Here is an 18,374-nt window from a genome sequence, read left to right as displayed (position 1 = left end):
TGTTCAGTAATTATTTAATCAAAAGCATACTTAGGGAAAATCTGAAATAACAGAGAGATTTCATTTTTTAGACTAAGAGTCCTATCTTCATGTTAATTACTGAAGCAGGGTTATAGTATATTTTAATAAAAGTGTGAGATGGTATTGAAATTCAAATGACTCCTTTGAGGTTTTATGGCTCATACAAAATGCAAAGAAATTCAGGAAGAAAAATTTTTGCAAATTAATAATTCTTTCTTAAAGAGGGATAAAAAATTAGATGTTGTCTTCTAAAAGGACATTATGTTTCATCATGAGTTTGTGAAAAAATATTCATGTCATGGATTAGAAAGATGTGCCATGTACATCACACTCTTTCCTTTCTATCCTGAAGTTTTCCTTTCATTCAAAAGATACTGTATCTTTCATCATTCAAGACCTCTCTGCATTGGCCCTAGAGAATACTGAAGTATTTCTTTTATCTGTCCTAAATCAGGTGAACAATAAAAACATATTGATTTTTCATACTGTATAAATAGTTCACAAATGTAATAAAAATTTAATTCAGGATTCAGTGGGTCAAATGCTAGATTGTGATAAATTAGCAACAAGCAGAGGAGCTGGTCTATGTTACAGTAACTGGCAGTGCTGTTCCATTTGTCAGCAGTGCTGCACTCCCATCATTTAATAGCCTCAACAGATAATAACATCTGCAGTTTTGGGTCTCCAAAGCCAGCTTCTTCCTTCCCTTGCTCTTACTCAAGCAGTAGAGAGGACTTTGCAGCAAAATCTTTGCACTGTAATAAAACGTCTCACTTGTCCCTCTCACTGAGAGTGGCTGCTGCACTCTGAGCCTGGCCATCACCAGGAGGAAGCTGCTGAGGAGATGATGGCACGAGAACATGAGTCATGAACCTGTCCCAATCCCCCAACTAGTGTAAATCAGTGTAACTGCACTGTTACAAGCTCCAAGGACAGAGATAGCTTGTAAATACAGGAAATATAGGGGTTGTGCAACATAAATAAAGCCAGAAAAGACGATTCAATCTCCTGCCCCTAAGCAGAGTCAGTATTATTGTGTCACTTCTGGAAAAAAGGTTACTTTTTCTTGAAATCTTGTGATGGTAAAGACTCCACAATTCTCCCAGACAGCATGTTCCTGTGCCTCAGTACCTTTATGACACAAACATTTTCCCCTAGTGTCTAGCCTAAATATTTATTTTTATGGTTTAAGTTAATTTCTGCTTTAGCTAATGACTGACACCAAAGTTCTTTCATCCCAATTAATTTCTCACACCCTGAGCTTGATGGAGTTTTGCTTGTAACCTGGTCTGGCCACAGCTGTGATGAACCTGAGACTGCTGATTGGATTTGGAAAACTGTGAGTCTCAGGCTGGTGTATTCATGCCTTCTCTGGAGGTCTGAAACTGGCACACTTCTCAGTCTGAGAGATCTTCCAGTCTGCTGAACTGGCCATCAAGCCATGAAACATTCATTGCCTCTGGAAAGAGCCAAAGTAATGCTCATGAAAAAAACCAGAGTCCTAGGATTGGGTGTTTTTCTTTGTCACCTATTACAGGAACATTATGTTAGGGTTTTTAACATAACAAATAGATAAAAAGACATGTTTTAGGCTGTGTGATTAGTACAAAGGAAAGTACAATCTCATCTGTAGGATAATGCTTTCTTTCTAAGTTGTAGCACCTCTAATCTTGTGCTCTTTAGTGAGATGACAAACGTCAGCCTGCGCATTAAGTGGTTTTAAATGGAATGGAGTTTTTGTTGCATTATGGTTCCAACTAATGCTTAACATTATTATCTCTTATGCTCATTAAAGGAAATGTTTAGTTTCTATCAAAGTAAAGGACTTACGGTTAGCTGAAGAAAATAGCATTGGTTTGAAAATGAAATAGAGTATAAGTAAAAGAAAGAGCTATTGCTGGTGAAAAGGGCTTTGATGAAAACATTATTGAGAATGACAGAAATGTCTTTTTCTCTGATAATTTCTTCTCTATTAATGGCCTATTCTGCTATGATCAATAAAAACTCCTTCAAGGGTCACAGTGCTTCCCAAGTGGAGTACTGCAACAGAAACAAATTGGTTCAAAGCCTTTCCTGAGTAAACAGTTACTGATAACGCTTTATCCTCCCTGTTCATTGCTTTTCACTTGGTCTTCTCTGGCAAAGCAACTGGAGAGAGCAGCCTTGGCTAAACCTCAGGCTGGGGGGCATTTCCACAATGAGGAGATTCACTGTGGCATTTTCCTGGCCCCTGCTCAACACTACTTGGTACCTCACTTCCCTTCTCCCGAGATGGAGGGAAGGAGCTTGGCATTGTCTGGTGGTCAGACATATGTAGACTTTTCCAAGGCTCTTGTCCTCATTGCTGACTATCAGCCATGCTTTAGGGCCTGGAGCTCTTCCACTGTTTGTTTAATCCTGCCATTCCACTGCAGAACCCGGGAACAGAGTTTAGTGACATCCTTCTGATGTCTCTAAGCCACTTTCCTCCCTGAAATTTTCCAAGAGTCTTCAGAGTATGGACAGAATCCCTAGCAAGCTCCTTTTTGCCTCCTGCATCTTTAGGGGATGGTCCCCTTGAACTTCTAAGACCCTTGCTGACTTTCTCAGAGTGGCAGCGGGAAAGAATACCTGAAATCACAAAACAGGGCTATTTTCTCAGCTCAGGCACATTCTTCTGGAGTAAAATTGCAATGTCTCAGAGGACCTTTGGGCCTGTAGAGAGGCTCTGGATTGGTGCCTGGCACGTAGGCAGTGATCTCCTCACTCTTGCCCGCAAACCTCCTGCTGTCTGCAGGCTGAGAATCTTGTGCCCCAAGCCCTTGAGGTCATGTGTTTCTCCAGCCCAACTAAGTGTGTGGAGAGCAACTGCAAAGGCTTAGCTGGTTACACAACTATGTTAATTATTTTGCCTCTAGGTCTCTAGTATCATTTCATTTTCCTGAGAACTCCTCACAGTTAACCAAATACTTGCAGTTCATCTCAGACACTTCAGACTTACACCGCATAAAAACCTTTGCTAAGCAGGCAGGTCATTCTTTCCACTTCAAGTCAAATGAATGGATTTCTATGAGAGCCTTTTGCTTGTGATTAATTCCAACAGTGAAAATAATATTTAATTTGCCTCATGTCCCTCTAAAAGACCAAAACTGTCTTGACTCCCACTCAGATGTCTGGAAGAACAAGCAGTGTCTCACCATTGCCCCTTCCATGAGGTAATCTTGCTTTTTCAGAAAAAGCTTGTGAACTTTAGGGGACAGGAGAAGAGAGAAGTATTTGTAGTGACTTCTTGTACTTTTCACCATTTCTGTGACTACCAAGGAATTGGTGCTTCTTTTGGCCATTTCATTCCAGAGCTCCATTTTTTCTGTACAAACCAAGGAAAAGAAGTATTTGAGAACGGGATTTTTCTCAGCAGACAAAACCTGCAGCCACACTGTGGAGGTGTACATCCTTGGAAAGTCATATTTCATTATAAAAAAGAAGAATTAGGCTTTTAAGGAGGGATTCGACTGACTTGTTTTAGACATCTAAAACATCTAGAAGAGAAAAATAATGTTCCGAAATTGTTGCTTTTTTTTAAATAAAGTGACTATATAAGGGTCTCTAAATAAGCAGATCACATGCATGACCATATAATCTGATTGTTTCATTAAAAGAATCTCACCTAAATGTCTAGGGTGGGACTCCAGCAGTTCAGGCCATTTTATCCATGTTTCCCACAGGACTGAAATTTTAGTCAGAATTTTATTCATAGCCTGCTCTGTAACTGAACTCAAACAAGGCGCAATGTCAGCGAGAGAGAAAAACATGGTGCTGCTGGTTTTTTCTCTGGTCCTTGCCAAGTTGTCCTCCCTCATTTGTTTCCACAAGAGTCTGCTCTGTGTCTGTTCCAAAAAGAGACACTTTTCTCTCTGCAGTGCACAGGAGGAAGGCAAAATGTGTCTGAGATCCCACAATGCCATCTTTATTATTTGGAGATAAGTTTGCCTTGCAAAATGAATTCTCAGAATTCAGAGTTTGCCTTTGCATTGAGGTTTGACTTTTTAACCACACATGAAAGCAACAACTTACTTGTGCCGAGGAGGATCTCTTGCACTGTTACTGCTATGCTTCCTTAAGTGTGCACAGATGACCTCTGTCAGAGACTGAATAATGACAGACATGGGCTACAGGAGCCTTTGTTTTAACCCAGTGCAGAGCTTCCTAAGTTTTTAGTGCTAAACTGTTAGTCTTGAAGTGGGAATTAACACAGGAAGGTCTTTTTGCTTGCATTATACAAGAGGCCAAGCCAGACAGTCAGTTATGGCCCCTGTGCCTTTAGTTAGTAGATATGTGAATTAGCCATCCATAATCTTCAGGGATGCCAAATTAAAACTCTGTTAAAGTGAGAAAAAAATATATTAGAAAACCTAGCAAACATTCAAGTCTAAGCTCACTGTTCATCTTGATCTTGTTGATTTGAAAGATTTGCATTTCAGACCTTTCAGAAAATATTAAGTTATTCTTTCAATCATCTCATAGTGTCAACACTGTGGTCCAATATTAAGGTACTCATATATGCAAACTCTTCTCAGTTTACATACTATGCATATGTGATAACTTTCCTCTTGGTTATAATAAAGACTGAAGCAACAATTTCCTAAGCCAAAAAATTTAACATTCTTAAACTAAAACACTGTTTCCTGTTCATAAAGTTGATTTGGGCTCAGAGCTTCTGCAGTTTGAGTGTGGAGGAGGTTGAACTGCACAAATTAAAGCAAATACATTTCCTTCCAAGTGGTGCTGTCAGAAAGTCACTTCTGCTAGACTCCAGTTTTCGTGTAGAGGCGTTTGCAGTATCATAAATACCTGTTCTCCCTCCTCACATCAAGAGCCCCTGAGACCTCGGGTTCCCTAATTTCCTTTTTGAGTACAAGTTCCCTGACAGGGTTCACCAGAGTTTAGTTTAGTTTAAATTTGGTGCCTGGTGGGTTGAGTTCTTTCTTTTCTTTCTTTAGCCTTTGCTGCCTTCTGTTAAAAGCTGTCATGCATTTGAAGGTCTCAGATTAAAGGCTAGACTTCGCCTTTTCTGCATAAAACAGCAGGAAAATGAATCCTATAGCCCCCAGGAGTGGATTCTCATGAAGGTAGCTTTTCAAAGCTACCTTTTATTTTTCCTCCTCTGGGGCACTTTGCAGTGTCTCTCATTCTGAAGCTGGCCCAATTAGAACTAGGGGAACTCGTTCCTGGTGTTGTCAAAGCCTCCTGGAGATTCCCACAAACTGTAATACTGCAGAGATTTCCCCACCTGCTGGATTTTCTACTTGTTCACCAAGTCAGCTAACTTTTAGCCCCAAAAGACAGGAATACTAACAGGATCAGGACAAGGCCTTTATAACATCCATCTTCTGTTCAATGGATGTGATTTTGGTTAAAATCGTTCAGTCCTTTACATATTAAAATCATCCTACTGATTAGTTCCAGATGTTCCTCTGGCTTTGTGTGGCTGAACCAGGTAATAGCAACAGTTACAAGGACATTCCCCTGCTGAACCACAAAAGAACAGACCATCTGCATTGCTCCAGTCTTACAGCCTGGGTGTATTCAACTTCAGGGTTCAGGCATTTGGGAAAATTTCTCACCCTTATGTTCTCTCCTTGGATCAGGGGTCTATAATCACACACCTTTGCCCCAGTAACTGTTAATGTGGCAGAGGACTAATTACAATACCGGCAGCCACTGCACCTACACAGGGACTGCTCATAGCCCTGACCCTGCTACATTTTCTCTCCAGGACTGACCCACCAGGACGTTGTTGTTGCATCAGTGGTTTTGATTATTTGCTTTTTCCTAATCTAAAATTGAATTACAAAAATTGAAATTTAATATTAACATATCCCCGCTGTGCCCCAGAAATGTCTTTTTTTTTTTCCATCTTTGCAGCTGAAAATGTATCTCTCACATGAAATTGAAGGATCTCCACTGATTTTCACTGAATAACTTTTGAGTTACACCACTATAAATATCAGGGAAGCAGAACAAGTTATTCTTTTTGTACCATTTGAATTCACAAATCCACTAGTATTAGCCCTCTTGTGATCATAGCTGTAGTTAAGTAGACTGAAGGGGCTGTTTTTATAGACAAACCTTTGTTTATGTCTCACCAGGCTTCATATTTACTGCTTAAATCAGTCCAAAAGTACTCACAGAACCAGGAAACAACTCTCCTTATGACTCATATATTACTAGGTCCAAACTGTTCTTAAACTGCTCCAGCCCAGAGTTACCATATTTTCAAAATAAATCCCAACTGTCAGTGGATGACTAGAGGTACAGAACTCATGTCTAAAAATTTTTGCAGTTCCTAATGTCACGTTGTGGTAAAAAAACTGTGAATTAGGCTAGACGTTTCATAATTCTGGACATCTGTCTTTGACAAATAAATATATCATAGTCAAGAAAACAGCCCTAGGAGAATATTAAAGATGCTACTATCTTTTTAAAAAGAGACTAGCATAACTAATTGAAAGAGTTAAGGCCATGCTTTCCACAACTACAGATGAACAAGCAGCTAAAGATTATTAAGATAACAGCAAAGACTGTAATTTCATAAAGTTTTATCTGTAGCTTGTATCATACATATGAGCTCTGTGAAAAACCCTCTACGTGATTTACTCAAAAATGTGGATTTTGCCTCATTGTTCCTGTTGATTGTGTGTTTTATGTGGTCATTTGACACTCTATTTCCTGGATGATTTTTTCTGTGCTTCGGTTTGATTCTGAGAGCTGAGAAATGCTGCAGATATTAAGCAGGGTAGGACTCTGAACTCTGTTCCACCTGATAATTCTCCATTGGATATTCAGCACAAACTTGTCACAGAGATGTAGAGCTCAACATGTAGGAAATGAGGAATGGAGACAACACTGAGGAGAAAGCATTTTCTCTTTTTGTGAACTATTTTTACCTCACAGATTGTTATTCCACTGAGCAAACTCAAGGTAGGCAAAAGAAAATGCACTTTGCAGGCTCATCTTGGATCAGTTGGAATCCTCAATATCTTTAATGTGCTCATATTTTTACCACTTGGCTGGTGATGTTGTGTCTTGCAGGTTGCTGTGGCAAATCCAGCAACATTTCTTCTATAGACCAGCCATCCTGCTGTATAATAAAATACCCTCAAAATCTGCATTTTACTAAAATAGATGCCATGATTATCTAAGAACAGCCTGCTGGGAACTTGCAGAGTTCAATGCTACATTTGTATTTTCCGCAATAAAAATGGCAGTCTGACTCCAGTTCAGCACTTTCCTCGCTACTCTCTGGACAATGACATTGTTGACATTATCAATGACTATCATCACCTACCTTCTCTGCATTTCAATCTTTCCTTGTACAAGCGTAGGTGATATTCCATTAATCATGGTGTTGCCATTAAAAAAAATGCCCAGGGGAATCTTTATCAATTTTCTCATGTTGAGCTCAAAAACAACCCTTTTATACCAGTGGTTTTCACTCCTTGTTGCTAAAACTTCCCTATTTCTCCCTGTGGATGCAGAGTCTGCTGAAAATATATTATTATTAGGATTGTGTTTCTCGAAAAAGGTGAAAAGCATCAACATCAGGAAGTTAATCATGGACCCATAAAGAATCACAGACCACAGGCTGAAACCTGAAATTTTATTGTTATTGGGGAACAGCATTTAAAAAAACAAAAAAAAAAAACCCTTTTACCTTACAAGCAGACTTTGAGCTATCAGAACACACACTGAAGAACAGTATTTCAGAGGGATTTCTGGCTAATGCTTTGGAAGAGCAGACAACTATATGGATTAAGTTTTTCTTCACCTACATGCTTTTCTGCAGTACTTTCTTCTACATTATCCTCTTGAAGTGGGATTTTGCCCTCTTGGCTCCCTAGGAATGCACCTCCAGCCAAAGGATTTACCCAATGCCTCTTTATCATTTCAAAAACCACCATCAGCACCATTTATGATGAAGTGTATCAGTAGAAACATATCTCATATGTTTACACACCCTTGCTGTGTTCTTAGTTCAGCAGGTAGCTCCCATCCTATTCCCATCATCCTGGCAGCTACACATCCACAATGTCTGTGTCCTGACACAGAACATAGTCTGATTTGGGATTGCTGGGTGAGATGTCCTACACATTCGTCCAGTTGGTGCTCCCAAGACTGTGTTCAGTCCTCATTCTGTTTAAACAAATGAAGGAGATTTCCCTTTCCATGTTAGTGTGACGGCTTCCTACATCACTTCTTGACAGCTTTTTTCAACTGTTAAAGCAGAATGATGAACTGGCGTGAGAGGGTAAAACTGCACCAATTTGTTTGCCTGATTGAAGATTTGTGGCAGGTCTCCTGAAACCCCTCTGTGATATCAGCTCACACAGGTAGCTTCCCCTCAGCTCATGCAGGCACACAAAATGTTCACAAAGATGATATATAGGCTGTTGAGCATCCTGATGAGTGTGTAGCTCAGCTTCCAACACCTCACACCTGGCAGAGATTTTCCAGGGCAACTAGTGAAATCCATGAGCTGTCTCTGTGTTACTAAGCCAATAGAAATGTTCTTACCTCCTTTTTGGAATACCAGAAACTACAAATAGTTCTGCTAATCTTAGGCTGGCCATAGTGACCTGAGGTCATTTTTTAAAAGTGGCTTTGGGAAGGAGGAAGCTCCCATGTGTAGCTGTTGGAAGGGTTAGACATCCTGCCTACATAAGACGAGATGAATAAATCTCCTCCAGTTCAGGGAGAGCCAGTGTCCCTGCTTTTAAGCATTTTTTTCTGGGTTGGGATGAGCCTGTCTCCCTTGTGGTCTCTACCTCTGTGCACTGATGACAGAGGGAGCTCTGTTGATACATGGCTATGTTCCAGGCCTTTGAATTATTAAGATTAAATAGGATTAAATTTACCCATTTTGTTTATTTTTTCCACCTATGGTAACAATATACTGGAAATACTTAATTTATCTAACCTTTTTTCTTCTCACTAGAAGTTTGGAGGTATTAATTTTTTATCACTTTAAAATTTCAGATTTTTTTTAGCACAAACTATAATGTATATTACCAGTGGAAATATTTTTATATAGTAGGGACTTTACCAAATGCTTCAGTTGTTTTTATATCCGTTATTGCTGCACCATTTTAATGCAATTTTCTGCAGACTCCTGTGTTATTAACCTGCATTCATCATTTATATCCCTCTCCTGAGGCTTGTTGTAAGACTCTATAGGAAAAGATAAACAAATTACAGATACAGGAATTAATTGTTGCCTGACTCGTGCACCTCTCCCAAGGAACTTTAGGAACACTGCTTGGAATGAAGCAGCCCATAGGCCACACTGATGGGAATGGTAGGAAGAAGTTGGATACAAATGGACAAAACCATATACAGGGAAACACAAAGATTAGGGCAGATATGAGAAAATAGAAGGCAGTGAAAGTGAACAAAATTACTGCAGACCTCCAAGGAGTGAGGGTCTGCAAATCAGACATTAAACACTCCTCCCAGCCAGGTTTGCTTCCCATTGCACACACAGCCTTTTCTACAAGCCACGCCACCTCCGATGAGCTCGTTATACAGCTCGGCCTCTTCTTTCTGTTTAGGTCCCTGATCGCTGAGGTTCAGGCATAGAGATCCCTGTTCCCTCAAAAGGGAGAGGAGACAGAGTGGCTCGACTCTTCCTGCAGATCCTGGGTGTCTGTCCCCTGGTCCCAGCCCCATCTCCAGCCCAGGACAGCTGCCCAAGGCTTGGCAGCACAGCCCCGGAGAAGGACAAGGGGTAGCGTGGGGAAAAGGAAGAAGGACCACAGGGCTGAGAAGGTAGACATTGTTAAAAGAAGAGTAGAGAGAAGAAGGGACATGAGGGTGAAGTGAGTTCAGAGGAATGTGAGGGCACATCAAAGAGATTGTGTCTTTTAAAGAAGCATATGGTGCCTTGCACCTCAGGGGAGCTGTGTTGTGCTACAGTGGGTAATGACAAAGAGTAACAGACTGTTCCTTTCCCTGAAAATCCTGTGGTTGAAACAGATGAAATACATCAGAGGAGAGATGAGTGAGTGGCCCAGTGTCCAACAGGAGCTCTGCACTGGAGCCACTGGGAGCAGCCAGGCAAAGCCCAGCCAGGTGTGCCAGCAGAGAGGGACGGCTGCCCTCGGAGCAAAACCTGGGGGACAGAAACCTGTGACGAGGCAGAGAGTATGAAAAGGGCAAGGCAAGGGTGCAAAGTTTGGCTCCAGTAAGGGTTGCTAGCCTGACCTCAAGTGTACAGAGAGCCCATGAGAGAGTGAGAGCATGACTGAGTTCTTTGCTTGGAGCAAAAATAGTGGCTGTGAAAGAAACGGGAAAGAGGCAGGCAGATACAAAAGAGAACAAAGCTGGGGAAGAAAGGAAAAGAACATGAAAACACTATCCTCAAAACAAGGCAGACATGCCAACCATATTAATTTTCAGTACAAATGCCCTTCCTCCACTGCAGCTCAATGAGGGATCTGACCAGAGTTAAGTTTACATTGCGGGTTTTCAATAATAGTAATAATGACAACAAAAAAGCCCAAAGCTCAGAATTAAAAGTCAAAGGCTCAGCTTAATTCTGAAAGATGAACAGAAGGAACAGCTTTGCATGGAGGTGAATGTGTTTTTCTCCATCTACAGAAGAGTTTTGTGGGTGGTTTTAAGAAGTTTCAGTGGTGAAGCTGATAGTTCTAAGAAACAATCTCTTCTGGTATATTCTACAGTTATTTTTTAGCCACAGCTGTCAATCACACTGCTTTTCAAAGACGAGAAATGTCAGTATCTCTGCTCCATAGAGACAACACAGAGAGGAGAAACAGCTTGCCCAGTATCAGTCAGTACAGTATCTCTGAGGCAGCCAGCACCAATAAGAACCCCACCAAGAGGGTCCCAGCCTGGCCCACACCCCCTCTGCATCCCCTCTGTGAGGGCTGGGGGAAGTTAGTGTTGATCTGCTGAAAAAGTCCTGTGCCTCACTCAAAACCACAGGGTAGATTCCCGTTTGCCTTGACTGCTGTGTGGTCATTTCCACACCACACCCCAGATTGTGGGGATCTCCACTGCAAATATACACTGGAATTACTGAATGCAGGGGAGGGAGTCAGGTTTTTTGGCTTGATTACAGCCATTCGGTGTATGACTGGGAGGAAGCAATTAATGTTTTGGGCAATGATCTCCAAAGGCTAAAATAGACACCTCTGTTTAATTTTTGTGCTGTAGAAAGAAAATAAATCTTACACATAATAGCAGCAGCAATAACTCGAAATTAGGGAGATACTTTCCCCACTTGTGGAAACATGACAGTTCAGATGCTCTTGTACCTTCTCCTGCAGCATCTGGTGCTGGCCTCTCTCTGACACAAGATGCTGGGCTAGATTGGACTTGGGTGCAGTCCAGCCTGAAAATATCTGTGTTCCTAAAGAAGTTGTGAAGTTTTCTCACATTCTGTTCCTCAAGCTGTATAGAAAAGCCCAAATAAAGCATAATCTTCTCCTTTGAGAAATCTCACATTACATACTTTCTTATATTCTGAAGCAAAATTCCTTTCAATACTCTCTTCAAAGCACTTGTACTCCTGACAGGGGTTTTGTAGTGTGCTTATCAAGGCTCTGTTTTCCCAGTGGAGGGCCTCAGCTCATTACTACAGTCACAGAGTCTTTGCATAATGGTTCTTAAAACACCTTGCCATCCTCAAAACTGTCTGGTTGGTTCATTCTTGAAATGGCCACCTGAAGTAACAGTATGGGTAGAGATATCTGTTTGCTTTGCAGTTTTTAGTATGAGATCATTTAGCACCTTTCCTAATTCAAATCTGCAGTTTGTTAAACCAGAAAAAAAATAATTAGGAGATGAAAACACAGCTTTTGAATCTGAATTCCATCATGTCATGGAAATTTTCTTTTTTTTGTGCTACAAGTGGAGGATAGATGAAGAACAGGTACTTGTTTAAAAACATGAGAGGCCAAACCGGTGCATGGATGAAATTGTTCATTTTCATTATCTCCTAAATTCAGATCAGTGCTCTTTTAATATAGTTTTTACTATTACAAAAGGGATTGTGATTTCTATTTCATGCACTTTGCTTCACAGGAGAAAAAATGTCTATGTTCCTTGATGGATGCCATTTCAAAAAAACTGTGTGATGAATTTTGAAAATGCACTGTCCCAGAATACTGGCAGACAGAGGCCAGTATCTGAAACACAACATGTACAGGGGTAATAGTAAGAGATGTGGCTGGTTTGCTTTGAGGGCCAGACACTGAGGTGATGCTCAGTATAAGAAACTGGTAGATAATGGATTCAACCTTGCAGACAGTGGTGAGCAGCCTGGGATTTCAGACAATTCTGTGGGAGCGATGAGGGAAAATTCAAACCCACATGACAATAGTTTAAGGCAGAAAAAAACACAAACCTTTAAGAGGACCCTTAAGTTATGGATTTCCAGAAGCTGAGAAATTTATTAGGAAAAAAAATTGCTACATGTTTGCATTTTGTGTCATTCCACGCCATTTAAGGAATTACGAAACATACAAAGGAAGACGACAAAGGAAAACAACCAAACCTCTAAATCCAAGTAATGAGACAAAACAGAGAAAGCAATCAGCCAGATTCATCATCTTCATTTCATCCAATTTACACCCACTGTAGAGTTGACCCCTGTAGGAAAAGGAAGAACAGCTAGTTATTGCCCAGTCATGTTGGGTATTAGAGTCCCTCCCCACAGACTGCTAGTGGCCCATACATTGATTTTGCAGTAAGGCCAAAAGCAACATCCTTAACACCACACTGGATTATTGCCCTGACTCTGACTCAGGGAACATTTCCACTAGCTCTTGTGTTTTCCTTGGAGACCTTTGCATCTAAACATTGACCAAGCTCAAACTGCTTTAGCTTTTGAAATATGACAAGGTAATAAATCAGAGCCACAAGCAAGCAGGCAGCTGTGCTATTGCAGTCAGAGGGCAGGCTGCCATACAGTGCCAGGACAGCTTCCCATTTCACACTGCCAGCAGCACTGTGTGTGTCCAAACCATACTCCAAGGCCAACAGGACCCCTACTGTGATCCCACACTCCAGGAGGTGGTGGGGAAGGGATACAGGTAGCCAGGCCATGGTTTCAGTGATTTTCAAAACTAACCTGATGCCACAGACTTGTCAAACACACCATAGGAATCTTTAGATACCACTCTTCACGGGTAAGCCCTTGCCTCAAGTTAGAAACCTGTCTTGTGCCCTGGGATGCCCAGGCAGGAGGGATGAGAGCAGTAAACCCTGGTGTGCAACAGCACTGCACCACTGGCAAACCTCTGGTCAGTGGACAAGCCCCAAGATATAGATGTTCCCTGTCAGGGAGGAATTCTTTACTTGAGGGTCACCCAGAGAATCCGTGGACACCCCACCCCTGGAAGTGTCCAAGGCAAGGTTGGATGAGGCTCTGAGCAACGTGGTCTAGTGAAAGGTACCCTTGTTCATGGCAGTGCATGGGAACCAGATGAGCCTGAAACTCCATTTCAACCAAAGTCTTTCTATGATTCTATGAAAGTCTCCCCACATTCAAAGATGCTGCAGCAGGTCCATCTTCTGCCCCCCACAGCAGCCTTTCCCACATAAACCCTGTGCTCTAAACCCTGTGCTCCTCCCAACACTCCTCATTCCATTACAGTGCTTTTGAGGAAAAAGAAATTGGACATTTGGTGCCCAACACTGGAGGAGCCACTGGGAGACTTCCAGATGAGTTTAGGGAATTTTTATCCAGCACATGAGTATCAGACACTGGAGCTCTGCTCCACAGCTGCCTCACTGCCAGACTCCTCATGGCAAGGCTGGCAGATCCCAGCTTCCTGCTGGAAAGAGGAATCCTCCTCCAGGCACTTGCAGCCAGCTTACAGCTGCTGCAGCACTTTTGAGGGAAATTTGTCCCCCTACTGCCAGCACCAATTTGTGCACATTTGCAGGTGTGACAAATTTGCTTCAGATGACCTCTGGGAAGGCAAAAGCTTTGCCTTGAAAGTGTGTCAGTGATACCACTTAGCACATTTTCTACTTCAAAGTGTTCTACCAACATTAATGAAGTGAGCTTAAAAATAAGAGCTGAAAACACCCTAATAACATGAAAATACTGCCCTGGAACAAGTATATAAGCAAGAAGGCAACAAAGCCATTATAAAATGAGGACATTATTTTTTTTTTCTTTAATGAGCTTGCTCTACCCAATCTAATTTAGAAGTAGCTCGTCTGTTTAGCTGAAACCCTCCAGTCATTTTTTGAGAGCACTGTGAGGTGGAATATAGCAGCTAGGGATGTAAAATTTCAGTTCTGTGACCCTGGTGGCCTGGGAGAATATAGTATTCTATTTAGGAAGATCTTAAATTACTTCACTTATCACTCCAGACTATTTTAAGATATATGTAAATGTATGGTACAGAGTCCCTCAAAGAAACAGTCAGCCCCTCTTTTGAAGCTCTGAGACTGAGAGACTCAGCTGAGATTTGACCAGGAGCTGTACACAGTCACAGGTGTAGTTTTGTTCTGAAAGCATCATCAGGACACATGTAGCTGTGAATAGATCAGAGAGGTTTGAACAAAGCAAGCAAAAATTGCCAAATCCAGGCTTCTCATAACTTAGTCTCCCATTGCTTTTAATAGGGTTAGGATTTTGCCTGCTGGACTGAATTCCCAGCTCTACACTGAATTCACTGTAGCAGAAATCCCTTAATCTCTCTGTGCATCCTTCTTTCCGTGCTCTTTCCTATCTCCTCATCTGTGGATAAGGATGATACTAAAGTCTGCCTCTATGGCTATTATGAGAACTAATTAACTGAGCTTTCAGGAAAATTTCAGCACCAAAGGCAAATTTCTCCTCTGGAGATAAAACACATACACACACACACAGATAGATACAGATATTTCTGTGTATTGATAGATATACACATATAATCTGGTATATATAATATACCTATCACCTGCCAGACCTTTCTTAATGTCAAGGCTCCTCTTTTCTCTGCCTTGTCTTCCTTTTACAGTCCCACTATTTTTAAATGCTATACTTTATTCAAAGTCAGTGTGGAGATATCAGGCAGGTAGTTATTAAAAAAAAATGAAAGAAAGAAAAAAGAAAAGCCTTTGCCTTCTCCGTATTTAATAGCATTTTTGTTCTGCGACCATTGTTCCTGCCAGTCAGAAAAACTGCTTGGTTTTTAATGAAAAATCCTAACAGCAACAAATTGTAACCCTCCCTTTCAACACAGACATGCCCTTTGAATTTAATTATGCCTCAGGCAATGCATTATAACGAGCATGTGATAAGTGACACCAAAAATCTTCCAACAAACACAGCAGATATCCCCCACTGGGCAAAAATAGCTGAGTATCAGAATGCCAGTTTTGGTTTGAGCTCACTCAGGCCTGGAGTGTGCCTGAGCTGCCCCAGCCGGGCCAGGATCAGCTTGGATCAGCTTGGCCCCGCTGACCCGAGAGAGCCGAGCGCTCCCTGTGCATCCCTGCATCCCGGTTCCAGGGGAACGTCAGCCTCCAGGGAGGGCTGCAGGACTCTGCATCCCGGCAGGGACAGTCCTGGAGGGGTGATTCAGAACCCCAGCAGGAGCCGAGAGGAGCTGGGGACAGAGGAAGTGGAGGAGTCTGGGAGGTTTCCTTTCCTCCCAGAATAATTCCTCACAAGCTGTGTCAACTATCCACAGTTAAACAAATACTTGAAATCTCTATCAACATTTCCCATTTGGAGGGAGAGGCAGCACCGATTACCTTTGGTTTTGTTGTCTTGGGAGCTGCCACAGCCAGCAAGAGGATACTGCCTGGGATTTTTCTGATTGCTCGGAGAAGAAAATTTCCTGTGAAAACAAACACCCACATCCCTGCCTGTAATGCAACACCAGGGTCAAACTCTGTCCTTTTGCATCCTTCTGGATGCTAACTTGGGATAATGCAATGCCCCTGTGTTACTTAGATTTTATGGGATGGCCAGTGACTCCCGAGAGGCAGCAGACCACAGAATCATAAGATCACTAAGGCTGGAAAAGATCTCCAAGATGATCAAGTCCAACCTTTGACCAAATGCCACTGCACCCACTAAACCATATCACAAACAGATATGTCTGCTCAGTTTTTGGCAATCTCTGGTGATGCTGGTGGTGCACAATGGTTGGGTCTACTTATTGTTGGAATGCAAAGTATTCATGGCACAGGTAGTCAGTCACAGACACCTCCTGACTGCTGGTGGGCAAATATCAGGACAAGTTCTATTTAACCTCAAAAGCCATATGGATGTAAACATAAAATAAAGCAATTCCAATCCTGCCAGAGGGTTTTGTTATTTCAAAGTAGCTGTCTTGGACATGTTCTCGGTCTTCCATTTCCTTTCCTGACAGTAGAGGTGCCTTGGCTTACTGATATTTTAAGAGAGGCAAGTTTTTATTTTTATACCAGATATAGCTGCTCTGGGTCTAAAGACCCTCTTGCTCATGTCAGGGAGCTGTTTCCCTGCTGTGGTACAGCTCTCTCGTGAGCTTCTGCAACAGCTGTTTTCATTGAAGTCTTAAAGATGAAAGACAGACAGAGCTTTTAAAAAGAGAGGGCTGGGATTCACAATCAAGTTATTGCAGTTTAATGTGTTTCTGTGCAGCAGCTGAGCCACGCCAGCCAGATGGGTTCACACCCTCAGCTTCAGTTAATGCAGGATTTAAACTACATATTACCATATTACCATGGCCTGAGGATGACTCTGGTCAGACATCCACAGGAAATCATTCAATTTCTTGAACACAATAACACCATCATGTAACTGAGTTCTCCAGATAGTTAAATGCTTAATTCTTCCTTTCACTGCTAACTTGCCCCTGCAACCATGGGCAATACCACCTCCTTAGCTTTCAGATGTCAAGTGTAAAATGAATATGAGGAGTGCTTACACAAAAGAGTACTATAAGAACAAACATGAGAATCTATGAGGTACTGAGACATTCTGGATACCTGGCCTAAGGGTTGTTTTAAACACCCCATTCTGCTAAGAGGAATCGGAGCAGCAGCGCTTAGCTTTTAGTCACCCCCAATGCTCCTCGTTATTTATGCAGCTGTGGAGCTGAAAAAATGACTTAGAGTCCTGTGTTTTGCTGCAGTAAACAACAGGGCTGCATTGCTCTACAGGAGCTGAGGAGCTGCATCGCTTTGTTGCATGTTTTAGTGTGAGCCTGTGAGTCACAGTTCTTGTACCAAAATATTTCCAAGTACATCTCCTTTCAATGACAAAATTTTTGGAGCTGCTGTCATGTGTCACACATAAACAATGCGAAGCATAACATCAAACACTTGGAAAGTGTGCAAGTACACCAAAAGGAAGGAGGGTGATTTACTGAGCTTTAGTTCAATATAACTGCACGAGTTTTACACGTAGAGGACTCGGGTTGCTGTAACTGTTACCTGTGAATAAAGCTTCCCTCTGGCAAGTGATAATTAATTCTTAGATTTTAGAAGTTTCTGAATTTCAGAGACCCCTGAGCACATTTGTATGAAGATTAGACATTGTTTCTTTTCTCCTTTTCTCTTTGAAGTCTTTTCTTTAAAGATTGCAGCTCACTGTTCAGACTGCACAAATCCTCTCCTGACAGAGCCAGCTTTTCTCTGCACTCGCAGAGCTTTGAGTCTGACTCTGCTCTCCCTTACTCTGCTCTGTGCCCCATCAAAGAACAGAGAGATTGTCAGCACCACGTTGCTGCCAGTGGGGAGGAGATTTAAACCTCTTTGCCAAGTACATCAAGTGAATTGCTCACCTCCTGTGGGGAAAATTTACCACCTAACAATGCAGTAATTGATATTGATGGTGTGTGTTGTTCACATTTCAATTTTTTAGAAACTTGTTTTCAGGATTGTGAGAAGCCAGGTTATAGTGATCAAAGGTCGAAGCCTTTATTTCCCTGTAAAACAACTTCCCTGGGGCTATGCCCAATGGGGGAAGAAATTTGTGGTTTCGGAAAGAGATTTATACAAGGCACGTACCTAAATGAAAAAAGACCAAAGATACTAAATTACAAGAGTGAGATTTTCTTCTTATTTACACACTTATGAATTGTAAGCAACTGCTCAGATGCTGAAGAAATGAGCTCATCCACATTTTTAGTTGGAGTAGTAAGTGCTGGGTCCATAGAAATGTAGCTGAATTCTTAATGTTCACACCTTAGATAAACTTCTTACTTCTCTCCTCTCAAGCTGTGCTTCTCTGACCTTCTCATGAAACAATATTTTGCTACTTCTTTTCTATTGAGAAAAAAGGAGAAGTGTTTGCTTTTCTTTTCTATCTTGTTGAACTAATTTTGGAAAGGGAAAATGGAAAAAAAAAGAAAAAGAAA

The 18,374-nt window shown here is 41.6% G+C and overlaps 1 protein-coding gene across 4 annotated transcripts in view; it reads left to right on the top strand.

Moving 5' to 3' along the window:
• Positions 1–18,374, top strand: part of GRM3 (glutamate metabotropic receptor 3) — a 102,542-nt gene that overhangs the window by 14,252 nt on the left and 69,916 nt on the right. The gene's annotated exons all lie outside the window — the stretch shown is intronic.

This window comes from Motacilla alba, chromosome 1A, assembly GCF_015832195.1.
Source record: "Motacilla alba alba isolate MOTALB_02 chromosome 1A, Motacilla_alba_V1.0_pri, whole genome shotgun sequence".
Taxonomy (NCBI): domain Eukaryota; kingdom Metazoa; phylum Chordata; class Aves; order Passeriformes; family Motacillidae; genus Motacilla; species Motacilla alba.
Note: the sequence above shows the minus strand (reverse complement) of the source record. Positions and strands in the feature narration are given on the sequence as shown.